The sequence below is a fragment of the Corvus moneduloides genome, chromosome 2 (genome assembly GCF_009650955.1).
Source record: "Corvus moneduloides isolate bCorMon1 chromosome 2, bCorMon1.pri, whole genome shotgun sequence".
Lineage (NCBI taxonomy): Eukaryota > Metazoa > Chordata > Aves > Passeriformes > Corvidae > Corvus > Corvus moneduloides.
The window spans coordinates 15085710-15106085 of NC_045477.1; positions in this window are offsets into that span (position 1 = coordinate 15085710).

Below are 20376 nucleotides of genomic sequence, written 5' to 3' on the forward strand. Positions count from 1 at the left end.
TTGAGCCTGCCTCCTTCTTCCACCACCTGCCTCTATTGCCACGGTCCTGTGGAAGGACCCACGAGCCAGACCTCTGGTCTCCCGGATTCCAGAGGCTGGCCCCCACAGCCTGCTGCATCCAGAGCTGACCGGGCAAAGTGGGAACTGCTCCAAAAAGGACTCAGAGGCACCCCAGGAAGAGTTTCAATGACTCAGAAAATTCCACTAAGAGCTATTAAGTTCTTATCAGCTATCCTGCCAAACCTTAACAGCAGTATTCACACTTTGTACTAAACTATTGATTCCTCTGCATTGAAAGGCTGGTAATGGCTGCTATAATTATGACTAATAGTCCTATTATATTATATTATATTATTTTATATTAGACTATCCTAGTATTTTTGTCCAAAGAAAATATGAAAATAGGCTTCCAGAGAACAACCTGACTTCTGAACAAATCACCATTATATTTGCATGTATTTAGAATATTTAATTTCTGAGAGTATAAAGAATGATGCTTAGATTGAAAGAATGGGTCAACTTTGAGCATCACAAATTGTATGTATAATTTTTATTATCTTCCTCATTTGAAGATAATGGTGCTCTGACATACAACACTCAAGAACTGAAAGTATCTTAGATTTGTTCAGTTGGTATGACTGGAGGATTCTTGTTGGGGATTTCAAATTTTTTTGGGATAGCAGGATACAGTGTACTATGCCATGGGTAGAAAAACAAAGGAATCTCAACAGCTCAATTTGATGACTCTTCTGTTCTAGATACTGTTGATAGACAACATAGATACTGTTGCCTTGAACAACTATCGTGAAGACCCAGTTCCAAGTGATAATCAGTGGAAAAAGAAATAGATGTTGATTTTGGTCAAGAACCAACCATAGTAGATGTGTTTCTGGAACAGGAAGTTTTAACACTTTGGGGAAAGAAAAAAAAAAGAGACCTGGAAATTAATATTAATCTAGTTTCCTTTTAATCTGTAGGATTCCTACCCTAGTAGGGAATTAGGTGAAACATGTTTTAAATTCCAGCACAGCATACAGATCATTCCTGGGGAAAAGAAAAAACAAAACAAACAATCTCGCAACAAAACTCAACTTCACCAAAAGCATCTCTTGTCACTCAACTTGAAAGAGGGCTGAGCAGGTGGGTGCTTCGCTCTCATGCAGTCATAGGGCGGGGTTTCCTCTGGCCAGTGGCAGTGTGATTAAAAAAGGGCTCTAGGGAGCGTAGCGACCCAGAGCAGGCAAACAGGGGCGTGGCATGTCTCTGAGGGCGTGGCACTGCAGTTTGCGTGGCAGTTTGTACAGGCAGGGCAAGCAGGTAGGGTTGCAGCATCCTCCTGCTAGTGGGGTTTTTAGTTTGTTTTTGTGTTGAGATTTGGTTGGTTGGGTCTTTTCAGCAATGGTCTTTACATGATCAAAAGCTACAGCTAGTAAAAGTGCACCTAGCCAAACAGAAGCCTCCAAGAAGGACACGTCTGTCCAGACCCCATCCTGTGAGGAGTGTTTGAGACTGTCAGTAGTACCACGGGATGTTGTAAAAGATGCCTGCCTGAGGTGTGAACAGGTGAACGATCTCCTTTCTCTAGTGGCCGAGCTTAAGGAGGAAGTAGGAAGACTAAGGAACATTAGAGAAAGTGAAAGGGAAATAGACTGGTGGAGTTTCAGCCTTCCATGAGTTTCACCCTTGAGAGAAGCCCACCAGGAGTCAGAGGACTCCCATGCCTCCTACCGTCAGGCAATAGGAGGACACCTTGTGGATGAAGGGGAGTGGAAATGGGTTCCTACTTGGGGAGGTAATAAAAATTCCTCCTGACTCCCATCACCTACCCAGGTGCCACTTCAGAATAGGTATGAGGCCCTGGATCCAGAGGGCCAGCCAGATGACATAGAAGAAAATAATCTGCCCAGTGAGCCTCCCAATTATACTTCGTCTGTCGGACGGATCACTACCTCCAGCAATATAAAGAAAAGAAGAGTATTTCTGGTAGGTGACTCTCTTCTGAGGGGAATAGAGGACCCTGTGGGTCGACCGGACCCATCCCACAGGAAGGTCTGTTGCCTCCCTGGGGCCCGGGTACAGGATATTACCGAGAAACTCCCTGGGCTGATTCAGCCCTCTGATTATTACCCATTGTTGATAGACCAGGGTGGCAGTGACGAGATTGAAAAGAAGAGCACCAGGGCAGTTAAAAGGGACTTAGAGGCACTGGGTCGAGTGGCTGATAGGGCAAGAGCACAGATGGTGTTTTGCTCAGTCCCTTCAGTGGCAGGGACAAATGATGAAAGGAACAGGCGAGCCCACATTATCAACAAGTGGCTCAAGGGTTGGTGTCATTGGTAGAATTTTGGGTTCTTTGATCATGGGGCAATTTTCACGGCACCTGGCCTGCTGGAGCCAGACAGGCTCCATCTATCTGTTAAGGGCAAAAAGATTTTAGCACATCAACTGGCGGAACTCATTGAGAGGACTTTAAACCAGGTTTGAAGGGGGAAGAGGATGCAACTGGGCCCTCCAGAAACAAGCCCAAGGGTGGTAAGCCAGAGTCAGGGGTGAAATCAGCAGCCCAGCTGAAGTGCATGTACACTAATGCACGCAGCATGGGTAACAAACCAGAAGAGCTGGAAGCCATGCTACAGCAGCAAAGCTACGATGTAGTCGCTGCCACGGAAATGTGGTGGGATGACTCACATAACTGGAGCGCTGCAGTGGATGGCTACAAGCTCTTCAGAAGAGACAGCAGAGGGGGAAGAGGTGGAGGTGTGGCCCTTTATATTAGGGAGGCTTTTAATGCCATGGAAATTGAAACTAATGACAATGAAGTTGAATGCCTATGGGTAAGAATCAGGGGGAAGACCAGCAAGGCTGACATCCTGCTGGGAGTCTGTTATCGACCATCCAACCAGGAAGAAGAGGTGGATAACTTATTCTACAAACAGCTGGAGGATGTTTCAGGATCACTAGCTCTTGCTCTTGTAGGTGACTTTAACCTGCCAGATATCTTCTGGGAACTTAGCACAGCAGAGAAGAGGCAGTCCAGGAGGTTCTTAGAGTGTGTGGAGGACAACTTCTTGTCACTGGTGAGTGAACCCACCAGGGGAGGGACTACGCTAGACCTGCTGTTTGCAAATAGAGATGGGCTGGTGGGAGATGTGGTGATTGAAGGCCATCTGGGGCATAGTGATCATGAAATTATAGAGTTTTCAATATTTGGTGAAATAAGGAGGGACATCAATAAAACTTTCACACTAGACTTCTGGAGGGCAGACTTTGGCCTATTCAGGAGACCTATTTGGAGTTCGTCGGGAAGCAGCCCTTAAAAACAAAGGAGTCCAGGCAGGATGGGCGTGCTTCAAAACATAGATCTTGAGGGCACAGGAACAGACTGTCCCTGTGTGCTGAAAGATGAGTCGACGAGGCAAATGTCCAGCCTGGATGGGCAAGGAGCTTATGAAGGAACTAAGGAAGAAAAAGAGCATGTATCATCTTTGGAAGGAGGGTCAGATATCTCAGGAAATACTTAAGGGGGTTGTTAGGGCATGTAGGAAAAAAAATTAAAGAGGCCAAATCTCAGTTAGAGCTTAATTTGGCAACTAATGTGAAGGATAATAAAAAATGCTTTTAAAAACACATTAATGGCAAAAGGAAGGATAAGAACAACCTCTGTTCTCTACTGGATGCGGGAGGGAATTTAGTGACCACAGATGGGGAGAAGGCAGAGGTGTTTAACGCCTTCTTTGCCTCAGCCTTTATCGGAAAGACGGTTTGTCCTCAGGACAACTGTCCTGCTGGGCTGGTACATGGTGTCAGGGAACAGGAGTCCCTCTGTTATCCAGGTGGAAGCAGTCAGAGAACTGCTGAGCCATTTGGATGTTCATAAATCTATGGGACCAGATGGGATCCATCCCAGGGTGATGAAGGAGCCGGCAGATGAGCTTGCAAAGCTACTCTCCATCGTTTACCAACAGTTCTGGCTCACTGGTGAGGTTCCAGATGACTGGAAGCTGGCCAATGCGACACCCATTCACAAGAAGGGCAGGAAGGAGGGTCCTGGAAGTTATAGGCCAGTCAGTCTAACCTCGGTACCCAGTAAGGTAACAGAACAGGTTATTTTGAGTGCCATCACACAGCACCTGCAGGATGGCTGGGGGATCACACCCAGCCAGCATGGGTTTAGGAGGGGTAGGTCGTGTTTGACCAACATGATCTCCTTTTATGACCAGGTGACCTGCCTGGTGGATGCAGGAAAGGCTGTGGATGTTGTCTGTTTGGACTTCAGCAAGGCCTTTGACACTGTCTCCCACAGCATACTCCTGGAAAAACTGGCAGCCCACAGCTTGGACCGGTGCACTCTTCGCTGGGTTAAGAACTGGCTGGATGGCCAGGCCCAGAAAGTGCTGGTGAATGGTGCTGCATCCAGTTGGCAGCCAGACACTGGTGGTGTTCCTCAGGGATCTGTGCTGGGGCCAGTTTTGTTTAATATTTGTATTGATGACATGGATGAGGGTATTGAGTCTACTATTAGTAAATTTGCAGATTACACTAAGATAGGAACGTGTGTCGATCTGATGGAAGGTAGGAGGGCTCTGCAGAGAGACTTGGAACGGTTGGATAGATGGGCAGAGTCCAATAAGATGAAGTCTAACCAGTCCAAGTGCCGGGTTAACGCAATTGGAGGCTTGTTATCACAAGCCTCGGCGTGCCCTCGGGCAGAGGGGACGCAGCGTTAGCCTCCACAACGTCCTTGCTGGACGACTCAGTGGGATGGGTGCGAGATGGACGCATACGCTGGCTCCTCTTCGGAGGAGGCACATCGGGTGGCCACTGGATTAGGCCTGCATCAGCCCGGAAGCAAAGAAGGTGAGAGGGGCTTCTGGTGTGTGTTCCAGCAGGTTTATTTGCCAGAGGGGCTTCTGGTGTGTGTTCCAGCAGGTTTATTTGCCAGAGGGTCCAGGGACCATAAAAAGCCCCGAGAACAGTACACAACCTTTTATGGGGGGGCGGAGCAAGGTGGGGAAAAGGGAAGCAACCAATGGGGTACAAGCATAGGGGAGGATACAATTTTCCAGAGGTAATGGGGAAAACAGGGAGGCAGGAATAACAACAGGGAACCAATTAAGAGAGGGAGAACTTTCTGGAACAGGGGGAGGTAACTTGGGATTAGGAGCCACGCAGGGGGAGGTGACCTAGACCTCAGTGATCTCCTCTGGTCCGCCTTCCAACCCACTGTCCTGGGCAGCGAAATCCACTCAGTGGATGGCCCTGGTTTGACTGACATTTGCTGGTCTCAGCGCAAGAGTAGACTGAGCTACTCCAACACCGGGTACTGCATTTTGGCCACAATAATCCGCTGCAACGTTACAGGCTGGGGACAGTGTGGCTGGACAGTGCCCAGGCGGAAAGGGACCCAAGGGTACTAGTCGACAGCCACCTGACCATGAGCCAGCAGTGTGCCCTGGTGGCCAAGAAGGCCAAAGGCATCCTGGCCTGTATCAGGAATAGTGTGGCCAGCAGGACCAGGGAAGTCATTCTTCCCCTGTACTCAGCACAGGTGAGGCTGCACCTCGAGTACTGTGTCCAGTTCTGGGCCCCTCAGTTTAGGAACGACACTGAGATTCTCAAACGTGTACAAAGGAGGGCAACAAGGCTGGTGAAGGGCTTGGAACACAAGCCCTATGAGGAACAGCTGAGGGAGCTGGGGGTGTTTAGCCTGGAAACCCTGGAGTGTGGTCTGGAGTGAGGGGACCCTGGAGTAGAGGCATGGCCTACGGGGTCTCCCTGCTCCCTAGTCACATGTGCCCTAATCCTGTTCCTCACTGGTTGTTTTGTATTCCCCTGACGGGAGAGGACCCTGGTTGTCCCGTGATTGCTCAGTCTTTGGCAGTCCCCCAGCCATGTGGCCGGAGAAGATCTCTGAAACGTCTATCAAGAATCAGTCCCTATTTCTTTCCACGAGCCTCGCTGTCTATACATGTTGCAGAAATCCCTGCTGCAGCAACTCAGAGGTGACCTTATCACTCTCTACAACTACCTTAAAGGTGGTTGTAGTCAGGTGGATGTTGGTCTCGTGTTCCAGGCAACAACTGACAGAACAAGAGGACGCAGTCTTAAGCAGTGCCAAGGGAAATTCAGGTTGGATGTTAGGAAAAAGTTTTTTACTGAAAGAGTGATAAAATTCTGGAATCGTCTGCCCAGGAAGGTGGTGGAGTCACCATCCCTGGATGTGTTTAAAAAAAGATTGGATGTCGCATTCAGTGCCACGGTTTAGTTGAGGTGATGTTAGGGCATGGGTTGGACTTGGTGATCTTGAACGTCTCTTCCAACTTGGTGATTCTGTGATTCTTTGATTCTGTGATTCTGTAACTTCAATTCTTTTGCTGATTGCCAAAGTCCAATTCCATTTATGCATATTCCCTTTAATAAAATAAATAGTTAAACCAGAATATACTGAAACCAAAAGACAGGTATCCATCAGCCTCAATAACTTTGAGTAAGATCTGTACACAATGAGTTCTCCATTTGCTATTTAACAGCATTTCCAATAGAATAAAGGTTGTTGTTTGCTTTTATCTGTCTTTTCCAGAAAAATAAATAATACTTTTATGAAGAGAAGACATATGAGAGAGAGAGAAAAACAATCATAACAATATATTGTCAAAGGTTTTTTGCTGTTGCTGACCAAAAAGTTCACAATTATGGGATATAGTAAACAGAATCTAAGGTACTAAATTGTCTTATATATTATCTCTGATGAAAATACTTTATACATTTTGTTACTCTATGAATATATTTGTGCAATTCTTTTCTCTCTGATAATGTGTTTAAGAACATTCTGTAAATATTGTTTCAATAATATTTGGCTCAATGAAAACCCTGAGAGATGAAAATGTGTATAAAACACTAACTTATCTAATGCTTAAGAAAAGACCAGAAGGTCCTTTGCAAAAGCCACTACAATTTTTAGATTAGGGAAAGCTTATAGAGGTTGTTCATTATGAATCCCCTCCATTTCAAGAGAAAAATATTTCTTCAGCATTTCAACAAACAAAAATCTTTATGCAAATTTTCTGCTAATAGCAATTAATAATCTTATAATTATTTGAAACTCACTGTTGCTCTTACAAGAAAAGCAACAATCAGCATTGGACAGACTGGCAAGGAAGGAAAGAACATATAAACATACTAACTGTGTGTCAAATAGATGAGAAGAGTGCTAATTAAAGTGAGGAGTACTTACAAACCACTTCTATTATTTAAATTTTATTTTATTTTATTTTATTAACAAAAAAGAAGTTGAAATCATTAAACAGCATTATGGGTCTGAATTTCTGGTGGGGATCAGAGAAGGACAGGAAAGTCCCTATGATAAGGTGAAAAATTGAGTGAAGCAGTTAGAACACTGACATTTCACATAGAATACTTCCATAAAGCTGATATTTTCTTTCTTTTGTAGCAAAGCTATCAACATTTGAAAAAAAAATAATTAAATACAATTTAAGATGTCCGAAATGCCTATTGGGAGTTACAAAGTGCTATAGATTTCATTAATGGTCATTGAGCAATAGCTATTGTGGAGACTGAGTTATTCTGTGACTTTGTTATAAATAACACTACAAGAAAGACATTGAGGGGCTGGAGCAAGCCCAGAGAAGGGCAACAGAGCTGGGGAAGGGTTTGGAGCACAAGTCTGATGAGGAGCAGCTGAGGGAGCTGAGCATGTTCAGCCTGGAGAAAAGGAGGTTCAGAGGCAGTCTAGTCACTTTCTAAAACTTCCTGACTGGAGGGTGTAGCCAGGTGGGGGTTGGGCTCTTCTCCCAAGCGGCAAGGGACAGGTCAGGCAAAAATGGCCTCAAGTTGCACCAGAGGAGATTTAGATTGTATATTAGGACCAAATTTTTCACTGAAAGGACTGTCAAGCCCTGGAGCAGGCTGCCCAGAGAATGGTATAGTCATCATTCCTGGAGGTATTTAAAAGATGTGTAGATGTGGCACTTGAGGACATGATTTAGTGGTAGCCTTGGCACTGCTGGGGGAATGGTTACCCTTGAAGGTCTTAAGGGTCTTTTCCAAACTAAATGATTCTATGGTAAGAAACAGGACTAGATCATCTTCTTTATCAATATATCTGTGTATCTATAGCTCTGTAAGATATCAAAGAAATTTAAGAGAGAGAGAGATGGAAGCAATTATGAACAAAGCAGAATTCCAAGGAAAATATGGGGTTTTACATGGTATAGAAATTCCTGGTGCTGGAGTTTGTAAATCATATAGCAAAAAGAAAACCCACCATAGCACAAGAAAGAATTCCAGATAATGGCAGCACAAACACAGACAAAAAATTGTCAGTAAATATGGACAGAGTTTGCTTTAGCAGTGCCCCAGTGGAGATTTTACTTCAAGCAGCAGTTTCACAATAGCAGTTTAAGGATTTAATAACCCAGAGACAGAAGGAAGGATATTAACCTTTCCTCAGCAACAAAAACTGGACTAAAAGAATGTGCAGGTGCAACTTACTTGTAGATTTAACTTTTGGTTGTTTTGGTTTTGGGGTTTTTCTGATATGAAATATCAATATCTAGTGCCCAAAGCAAAAAGATGTGAGTTCTAGTATTCTATTTCAAATTATCAACATGGATGCTTTGATATTTTTCTAATATTTTAGGTCTGAAAATCATGTTCATTCTTTTCTACCACCAAAACAGTGCAACAAACCCTTACAGATAGTTATTACACCCTATTTCACAAAACCCAAAAAGCTGATTTACAGTCTCTTTAGTGGACAGTATCAAATCATAACTGACAGCAACAGAACAGAGTTAGAGATCTCCTTCAGACACAGCTGGTTAGTGTAAAGTATCAAGATGATCTTGACAAAAATGCACAACATACTTTTCATTTTAGTTGTTAACTACCCTGAAATATTGCTAATAAATAAATCCAGATATAAATAGCTGAAATTAAAATAAGCCTGTTTCGTGTTGTTCACAGGCTGACACGCAACATGGATGAAATCAAAGAGAATTTTTTTCATCAAGGACAGGATAATAGAATATACAGCTAACAACACCAGTCATAAATTCCAGCTCTTTACATTACAGTTTGCTCATCTACATACTCTTCAACACAGTATGTATAAAAGTCAACATCATGATGGCTGCTTGAAATTTTTAACCAATGAGTCCTCCATAGCTTGTGCACATTTTTTAGAAGTGGAAAAATATAGTACAGTGATTACTTTTATAAAGCATCAGCCTGGTTTGTAATGGAGCAGAACTGACCCACATGGATCCAGATTTCATTTTGGAACACACAGCAGGTCACCTTAACATTTAATTGATTCAGTTAAAGGGATCCATGAGCTAAAATAATTATGACTGTATCCATATTTTTCAAATTAGTTTTACATATATACATTTGGGATTATCATTTCCTGCAGACTTCCTTACTGTTCGTGGTGGACTTCACCTAAATAACAATTAATTTTATACAACAAGAATGGATAAACAATACTTAGTTTGGAAAATAATTACAAGAATCAAAAAAAATAGTAATTTGAAAGAATAAAAGACATTATCTTTAAGGGGTTTTTTTCCTCATTGTTCTCATTCTGCATCTGTCAGAAAATGTATTCCAGATCTAGCCTTTGGAAGGTTGAGAGGAATCCCTAATAGTCTTGGACAAAGGTCAAAGAGGAAAAAAATGTTTTGCAAATGGCATATTCATACTGATCTCTATCAGTCAGATTTCTATAAATTGCTGTTGTCAGATGCAGCAGAAAATACCCATATCTGCTTCACATTTATTTTAAGTGATTACCTAAAATCTTGACAACAGAATTAAATACTTCCCCCACACCAAAATTTCCCCCACATTAAAATCAACTCCATAACTCTAAGAACATTACGAAATCTTCAGTCATTCAAGGAGCTATTGTATTACTATTTCAAAAATTAATATCCTGGCCAGATTAAATAATTTATTTCAAGTGCTACTTGTCACTGTACTAATTACTTCCTTTAAATCATAGAGAGCAAAAACAATACAGCTATAAATGTATCTGCATTACAAAATGCAAAGAATTTAATAAAAATCATATAAACTTTAAAAGGAAGAAGAAAATGCCTGACCTTCCAGCTAAAATTTTTGGATAATGTAATTCAATTTATTATCATAAGCACAACTTGGTTTCAGTTACAGCAAGGATTTAAATACCATGTAACATCTTCAATTTAACTATAAGACAGGAAACAGTAATTTTGCACATACTTTCTTTTTAAGTAACTTTCTTAAAAAGTCATGAATTTAGGAGGCAGAGAAAATAGAAGTTAAAGGGATAAAGTTGAAAGCACACAGTGCCCTAGTTTTGAAGCTTGTTTAGAAATCTTCACAAAATGTTGTCGTCAAAGAAAAGGCATTACCTGTTTTGCATATAATTTTTTTTTAATTTCTCCATTATCAGTTTCAATCATTTGAAAATAAAAATATTATATTTCAAAAAGGTTTCAAGAAACACAAACTAGTATATTAGTCCATAATAGATTTATCTTTTCTGTTAAAAACTAACACCCACCCACAAACACTTCCTTGGAAAGTAACTGGTTCCTCTTTGTCTTGAAATTAGGGTACACAGGTCACCCTGAAATCTTATTGAAAACCAGCCTAATTACGTGCTCATGGATATAGCATCCTGCCAGAGATTGCCTTCAAAAAGATGTATCAGGAGGGCAGTAAAAAATGGCAATTGAAGGCAATCCCTGGCTCATTAAAACACCCATTTCCAGCTTCTCACAGGAGTGAGGTGACATAATTTGTTGTTGAAACTGCAGCCAGTTCAAGATTTTTCTCATATACTTATGAAAAGCAGAAGTCAGTACTGTGATATATAAGCACACTTTATGTCATTGGCAAAAAAAAAAAAAAAAAAAAATTAAATTAAAATATTTATCTCAGTACTGGGCAGATTTCTAATATTTCCCCCAGCAAAGAAGCATTAAAATTTCTGTTGTGCTTTGAATAACAATTTAACTTTACTGTTTGTGATTAAACTACATTTTCTGCTTTCCAAGGGGTGTCTGCTGGTTACTTAAACAAGTACTTTCAAATTGCTTTGTGATTTTTGTAGGAGAAGTGCAATTTTTGAGTAATGCAATTAAGTGATAACATTAAGTTTATCCCTGTTCACACCTCCAGCAAAAAAAAAAATCTGAAAACGCAATTTTCTTTGCCTTTCATCATGGATTTCAGAGGTAAAGTTTTCAGGATTATGAGTATCAGGTAAACATACAGCAACTGCACAACAGAACACAAAAGCAATGTATCTTTTCAGTTGCTGTCTATTAAAATAGGGTTTATTTAGCTCCATATGCATACCTGTATCCATACAGTATTTTTGCCTCAATATTCACTACAAAGTATCTCTACAGCATTTTCTTCCATGTTCATTTAATGATTATTGCTTATTATTTATGTGTGTAGCAAATGAATGGAAAAGGTAGAATTCCAAGCTTTCTATACTCTAGAGTTAACAAACATGATAGGCCTATCCTTACAATTTTGCCATTCAACCAGTGTTTAAACTCTGAATTTATCTTAGGAAAGACAAATTTGCAATGTGTTAAATAATAAATAGCATTTTTAATTACTCAATATTCAACTTTGTTCCAAATTTTAGCCTCATTTCATTCTATTTACCATAGATTATTTGGACAGATTATTTTACAGTTTTATTTGTGAACATAAAAATTCTTCGTTAGATTATTTTCATATATAGAAGCAAAGCTAAAATCAGCTGGGATATCAGTCCCAAAAAGCCAAGAATTTTTATCAAGGACCTTATGGAGAAAGAAAATAACAACTACAAAAGAAAGTAACAACTTTGTAGCTTCATTTTAAGATAACAAATGCAGAAGATTGGTAAAACAGTACTTTCCCATTTTATCTGCACATGAATTAAGCTGTATGAATCCAAAGAAGCCAAGTAATATAAAGAGAAACGGTAAAAACCAAACAAGCACAATGGATGTACAATCAATGAAGTAAACTGCTATAAAACCAAAGGCCTTATAACTAAGAAAAAGAACACTTTTATTCCCCAAAAGAACACTTTTATTCCCCAAAGTATTCAGAAGTGATAACCTGCAGGAAGAGTGTATCTCATTTCATACTTGATCTTGTGTATCTTTTGGCCTGGTGCCATATCAAATATCAGTGTTTTAGAATTTTATTCCAAATATGATTAATTATATTTAAAAATGCTTCATTTTATCAGTTTGCGTATTATCTCCTTCTATAACTTCGACAAGCATCTCTGTAAGTAAGAATGCTGACATTTGCAGGATAAGTATTAATCAGAAAAATTCAAGCAACCTATATCTCACAGAAATTTTGTATTAGGATACATAGGCTTAAGGGAAAAGAGTTTTGCTGTGCAGTCTTGCTATGAAGAGTCATTTCACACCTATGAACATCTAAAAGGTAACAGCAGTAGAAGATATTGGACCATTTTAAGAACACAGAGGCCAATCTCTCTCTTCACTGCTGCTGCCACAGCCTCAAAAACCCCACCAGGCTTTAGGAAAGGCTTGCTTGGGCAATTGGCAGTAGGATGTGGAGTTTCTCACTTCAGGTCATTGCTTCCCAAGGCATTCAAGTTATTGTTACATAAAATTCATGTTCCACAAAACATAAGGACTTTTCTGGTAGCTCACATGTACAGGCTTGATAGATTGTCTCCTGCTGCAGGTTACACCTTGTATTTCTGTGAGCAACAGAGTAAGCAAAAGCTGAATACTACGGCAGGATTTTTTCATGCAGTTGGAGCAGACTCTTATACCACCACTTTCTATGCTACTGCTTTTCCAGGAAAGTGTCTGGATTGCAGAACTACTTTCCCGAACCGCTGAATTTAATAAATTTTTTTGAGAACTAGGCAGAGAAGAAAAGGAAACAGACTTATAAAACAAAAGCAAGAAAAGAGAAATAACTTCTAAATGCCTTTTTCTTCCTCAACTCCTTTCCATTGTTTTCATTAATAAGTTGTTTAATTAAACTTTCACTTTGTTCTCTGCACAGCCATTTTGTTCCTAGGACTCTTTTAGAATTAAGATTTACTTTGGACAAGAGGCTAATGAGGCTGGCAGCAATATTGTAATTCTGTGTGGAAATGAGAGAAGATATTGCTTCCACCCTTGAACAGACCAAATTTCAATACTTGTTTACATAATCACTTTCATTACACATTGGAGAAATTTGGTTCCCTATGTCCATATGAACAGACCTCATTTTCTTGGATATGGAGAAATTCAGTACACCCCAAAGAGTAGCTATCAGGTTCATTGATCCTCTGTTGAATTAAAGTGCTCAGAGACAAGAACAGTGTTAATATAGGGAAGAAAGAGCTTTAGGAAAGGTTTTGACAGGAAGAAGGAGGAAAGGGAGAAACCTGTCCCTGTAATATTATTTTGGGCAGAAATAAATAAAACCACTCAAAATATGTCAATAAGATAGGCCCAGACTTGGCAAATATCATTATCCTAGAAGGCCAACAAAACAAGTAATTAGTTTGAAACCAGCCAGCACTTAGGCAGAGTTTTTAAAGTAAAAGACTTACTTAATTTTCTTATTCCATTAATAAACTGAGATCGTATTTTTTTAGTTTTCCTGCTCTATAAGAAGTGACACTACAGAACCATGGACATCTCCTGACATGTAAGATTATCCCTACTGATTCATGTGAGTTACTGGAAAGCTATTTTTTTTAATGCTAATATCCTTAATACATTCTGAAAAGCAGTAGTATTAGTCTCAATTTTTAATCATTTTACCATTTTCAACCTAAGATGTTGTTTCATAGATTTCATCTTTGAACACAAAAATCAATCATCTATGTAGTATGTTAAAGGTTACATGCTGTCGCTTAGGTCAGTACAATTCTGACAACAATTAAGTAACCATAATGTTGGATTTTTCGTTGCCTGTTATTTTTACTAAGTAGCATATTCAGAGGGCATTTATTACATTTAAATTCATTGGCTCAAAATACTCTCTAGAGACTGATTTTTAAAATAATATGCATATTTCCCATGTAAAATGGTAGAGAAACACTGCCCTCTTCTGTCAAACCAGGATGAATTGCCACAGAGACTCACTTTAATTTGGAAAACCGGACTGGATTAGAACAGATTAAAAATGCTATTTTTTATAGAAATAAGACTGCGTGCTATGTTCAAATAACATGTTTGAAAATTTTCTACCTTTTTTTTGTTCTTTCTACTCAATCAGTAAAATTTCTCTTTTCCCCAGTTCAAAGAGACATTTCAGAACCCATAAAAAATTGGAGATCTATTTCAACAGTTTTGTTTCATAAACAAGCACATCAAATTCTACAGTTACTTTCTTGTGTGAATAGATCTACTTATGACAGAAATTTCACAAATCCAAGTTCTAATTTTTCTTTGTTTAGAGATTTATGTGCTGTGGTCTCTGATTATTATTGTCATGTTATTTTGGCACCTTTATCAATTTGTTGACCTTTCTAATATTTTGTTTCTTCACAGCAGAAGAAGAGTACTTAATATATTTTGCAAAATTAATAGCTTTACCAACATTTGAAAATGGAGCAATATTAACTTTTCAATAAAAAGCAATATTTAATTTTTAAAACAGTACCCTTCACCCAGCCTGCCTGGAATATTCACTGTCTAAAGTGTGCTTCTGACATCAAAACAGAAAACCTACTCTGTGGGCCTATTAGGTCATTTACTAACATAGTTATCATCGAAGTGATCAACTCACAGAGCAAAAACATCTTCACTGCTTTTTCCAAAGAAAAGAAATTTAAATAATAGCTTTACACATAAAATTCTGTACATAAGTTACCTCTTAAAAAACATGCAAAAGACAAGTCAATAAGGAAATGAAAGCGAGATTTCACAAGCATTTATAAACTAAAATCCAAACCATTTTAATGTATTTTGACATATAATGTTTTCCTCTAAAGCAATTTTGCCACATTATTGAATTAAGATATTTTTGATGGCATCATCAAAAGATGATGCCATCAAAAGACTTCAAAGACTTTGAATTTAACTTTACTTAGTAAAACCTTTGAGACATACCCCTTTGGTTTAAGATATTCTAACAAAGCATCTCATTGCCTCCAAAAGAGTTATTTTCCATCGAATGGACATTTCTGCAGATGTGCACAAATATTGCCAACTTCAGGATCAAATTTTTTAAATTCAAATAAAACATTGTGACAAACACCAAGTTCGTGCCCAAAAATATTTTAGAATTATATAAAGGCACCATAATTAAAATTTCAAAATAAAGCCCCCACATTAGAGCATCTTTTCACTAATGGTAATTAAGAATTTTAACTCCTTTTTAAACAATGATAAGCAAATTATATTAACTGAATGTCCATTTAAGTACATAGTTTCAAACTGGTCTAATATGAACCCAGAGAAAATCCATTTCAAATGTGTTTGACTTTTAGTCTCATGTTTACTTCCAGAAGTTTTTAGGAAAGTAATTTCAGCCTACCCAAAGTATATGAAAAAAGTGACAGAATTTTCCTGCTATATTTTTGTTTCCATATAACAGTAAAAAGCTCTATCTTTGACTGCCTCCAATCCCTCTGCAAATTGTAGATTACAGACTCTCAGAGAACTCTACAGAGAATAAATATAGGACAAAGGGTGTCTTATTTTTCTGGTCTTTCCCTTGCTGTTCTCAGCAGGTAGTGGGACTGTGTTTTACCTCTTGTAGTTTCACACTGGCATTCAATGCTGGATCTAAACATTCCTTCACTCCCACTGCATCATAGGATTATAGTGTTACAGAGCATCATAAGGCTTTGGAAAATAATGCTGAAAATAATTGCATTTAATGTTTCAAGGTTTCTGAAGTAGAAAACCAAGAGTATTCCAATCAATATTCCTGGGGAACAAGTGCCATCTTTCACATAGTGCATGTCAGTATTTTAAGTTTTAAAAAATTCTAGAATGGTAATTTTATGAAAAGCTATTCTTTTAAACATACTCCTTAAGGAATATATTTGGACCCAGTAGAAATAGGGGAGAAAAACAAAATAATAAAGACTGAGAAGTCATATCAGAGAAAGGACAAATATACATATTTTGACAATGCAAAATTTTTTAGACAAACCTGTATGAATAATGTGGAATTTTAATACTTGCTAATAATAAGTAATAGAAGAAATGGATTTGAAACAACCAGAAGAAATAAGTATATGGTCAGAGAAACAGGGAAAACTAATATTGAAACAGTGAGACAAGACAGCTGCAAGTAAATTCATAAAACCTTAGACTCCAAGATGAAAAATTATTTAGATATTTGAGAGGTTAGAGAGCTATAACATTGTCATTGGGGATTTTAAAAGAAACAACACCCAAAACAAAACCAAACCACCTGAATTATGCTTCCAGGTTAAAAACCAAGCAAACAAGTATGTGTCCAACTTCCATTATTTGACCAAATCCTACCCATTGTAGCAAAGGCCAACAGGGTAAAAAAAGTGCATGAGAGTTAGGCAAAAAAAAAAAAAAAAAAAAAAATCAGAACAAGAAATCATGCCCTTGCCAGATTTAATAAAATGCCTGCTACAACTTTCAGTAAAGGTGCTCTTCAGTGTGATAAGACTTGAGGTGTGATAGAAGTTTTTGTTGTTTGCCTCCTCTTAAATGTCAGACTAAGGCAACAGAGAGGCCCACTTCTGACAAATAGGCAAACTGGAAGGTAGGCAGTTAGGCAGACAATGTAACAAGGAAAAGTTTGCAATTGCAGTCCTTTCTCATCAATTACAAGCCTTTGCAAAACACAGTATTCAGCATAATGGCAGCACACAAATGTAAAGTCACTATTTTTAATAGGTCTCATTAAATTATTACATCACAATGATCATCCTTTTGGTGCTTAATAAATATTGACTTGCAAAATTAATTGAAATATTTATGTAAGTTTTCTTAATAACTTGAAGATATTGAAACTGATAATCTTTTACAATTATGGATGATTTTCAACTACATCATTGTCTTCTAGGTTGCCACAGGGCTGCATATTTCTTTCCTCCATTAGAATTTCTAATCCAGAACTACATTATGGCAAATGCATACAGCATTTTGCTCAGGAAGGCTCCTAACCATGGAGAGTAACTAGAATACAAACAGCAAGGCATTTCTTGGTCAATAACATGTTAAAAAAATCTATTAAAATAGTTCTTGGTCTGAAGGTTGTACATAGAATTTAGTAAGTTTAAAATGTCAATTTATCTTGATTTGATCAGTGTATGTTTCCATTCCTTAAACGGTAGAGGTTTCTTCTATTTAATTTTCCACTTATAACTTGTCATAGTTTGAAAGACTGGTGTCTGCTGAGGAAGGTGGGAAATCTCCCTTGGAATGGCAAATGTGACTTCCTTCCCTCCAAATTATTATAATTTTGAAATTATGGGGCTTTCAGGCAAAGATACAGGAAAAGGAATACCAGTCCTTCACTAGTATATACATATATGTACATCTATATAACAAGACAAACAAATAACAATGGCAGCAACAACAAACAAAACCAGAGACCCAAGCACAGCCTCTCTCGGCTGTCGGGCCCTTTCTCCTTTGGTGCAGTTACGCTCACAGCCAGCAAGCTCGGCCGCCTCTCTCCATGTGGTAATGGCGACTCAGCCGGCAGTAGAGATGGAAAAGGGACTTCCCGTACAAACCCACGGGGGCAGCTGATCCTGGTGTCCCTCTGGAGGGCGAAATGGGCTGTAGCTGGAACCTTGGAGCAGTGGCTGGAACGGCAGAGGTGGACACACCCGGTGTGACAAACAAAATATAGCAGAAACGCCGCAGGAGCTGTGGGATGTCCAGGCAGGCACAGGGTGCTGGGTTAAAGTGTAGCGAAAAACCTGATGCAGCGTCAGAAAAACAGTGGGGCTGGACAGCAGCAGCCAGGCTCCTTCAAACAGCCAGGACACGCTCCCTCAGGACAGGACTAGGGGATTGGGGTCCTGGGTTTTCCCTTGAGGCATCCGAGTAGATGGTGAGAGTCCTTTCCAGTGAAATCTGGTGTTCAATAAAGTCCCAGTTCAACAGCTGCTCTTGCGAGCAAAGCCTCATTCAAGGCAGAAGCTGTAAAAGATGGAATTCCATGGTGGCAGCAAATTCTTCCCACATCAACTGCAGACTGGCCATCTCCCCTTTGATCCGAGAGCAAGAGAGAGCAAGGAGTTAAGCCCAGCTCCTCACCCGCTGGCCAAAATCTCGCAGTATCTCTGCCCTTTCCAAGAGAAAGCCCACCAGCTTAGAGAGTAGCCAGCTGCACCCTTCCCCCTCCTCCTCCCCCAGCAACCTCTTTTACATATTGGTCTTTGCCATCTCTTAGGCAATAATTGGGACAAAATTCCCTGAGAGAAAGAAAAAAAAAAAAGGATAAAGCCTAACCTCCAACACAACTCTTCAAAGTTATTGATTATCAATATTTTCTCAGAAAAAAAATCCGGTAAAGGAAAGCCTCTGTATAGACTACATCAAATGTGATCAAAGTATTCATCATTAAATAACTTACATATCCCATTCAGACTAGTTATACAGTATTGGACATATAATACCAAATCTTCTTAAAGAAATTGTTTTTATTTCAGAGCATTTCCTTGATTTTGCTAGCTTACTTCACTACCCTCTCTTCCCCCACTGCGACTTTCAAAATGAATTTTTTACTAATAGCATAGCTAAAGAGAATGCAACAGATGTGTTCCTTGATTTTTTGTTCAGTCAAAAGTAATTCTTCTTGTTTTCTTCACAGTTTCCTGAGACTGTGGTATACAACCCTTACCCTGAAGGAAAGGTGATCAAAAAGTTAATAATTGCAAAAAGTAACCAGTGCATGCACTGCAAATACATATGCAAAATCGCTGAATTTTTTCCATAAGATAAAAGCAATTATCACTCATAATCAATAGCTAAAATTTTCAACTTAAGAATCTAAACTTCAACCTCTCATTGAGATGGAAAAGTAGGAGGAAAGTATGTTTCTGATTACACTGTTTTAAGTAAGTTGTTGCAATTTTCTTAATCTATACTTCATAGATTACAGTTAATTTTATGGCTTTTAGAAGCAGAGACAATCTGAATATGATGTCTTACAATACATATCATCAATAAATAGGAGATGGGTTTTGCAACATTTGCTTGCTTAAAATGTGTTTTTGCAATAGTTCCACAGAGTGAAAAAAGCCAACCAGGCTTACAGAGACAAAATGTAGGATTTGGGATCTGCTTTGTTTGTTACTCAAGTACCTTAAAAGAATATATGTCCAGTGCTCTATGAGATTAGAGTATTGCCTATGCTGAGGCTTGCAAGAGTGAGGCCTAAATTTTAATTTGAAATGTTCCTGACCAAGAGCTTTAATGTGAAATGTTAGCTGAACAGTCACAGCTAAAGTCAATGCTCATTAAATACTTTCTAAGTATTTTCTATGGGAAAACTTTATAACTTCATAAGTCTGTCTCTGTCTTTGATGATTAGGTCTTTTCTCCTCAGATAACTTGCACAGTTCCTCATAGGATACTGGACCACAGGAGCAGATCACAGTATCCTTGAGGCTCCCATCTGGAAGTAGACTTTTCTTGGTGACCTCAAGCAGCGAAAATTTTCTGGACTAAAATTTCATAAGTAAATACACAGAGAATAAGTAGAGCCTCTTTCCTCTTCTTATGCTGCAAAGGGTTGGCTGAAAAGCTTTCTACTGTATTCAAAGCATTTTCTTGTCAAAGATGATGAACGATGCTAAAAAGAAAAAAGCGACACATGCCTTTGGTATGACTGTGTCCTCCAGTTCCCTTGTCAAGGGGGCTTTATTCTCACCAAGATGCCTTTTAGACTAGGTTTGAAAGAAATTTGTATACATATGTTGGAAATACTAATTCACATTAACTTCGAGAGGCACCACAGTGTGATCGACAGGGTACTAGATTGGGACACAGGGACCAGTTCAATTCTGACTTTGCTATTGGCCTGATGGGTAACAAGAACAAGATGCTTCACATCTGTGTTTTCCTGTTAATATTTTAATCTATTTATACTGTGGACTTGAGGAGGGCATTGTCCCTTGTTTTGTGTTTGTGTGGTGTTTAGCACAGTAGGACCTGCTGTAATCTGCTCCTGATGTAATTCATAAAACTAAACAGCTAATACAAAAAGCAAATAGGTCTAAGAGACTATACAGAGTTTCACAATTGCTAAGGACAGACCCAAAGGATTATCAGGTTTTATTATGCCATGAGATTCAAACCATAGGCAAAGTTAAACCCATCTGCAAATTAATTTACAAACATTCAATCTCCCAATGACCATACTATT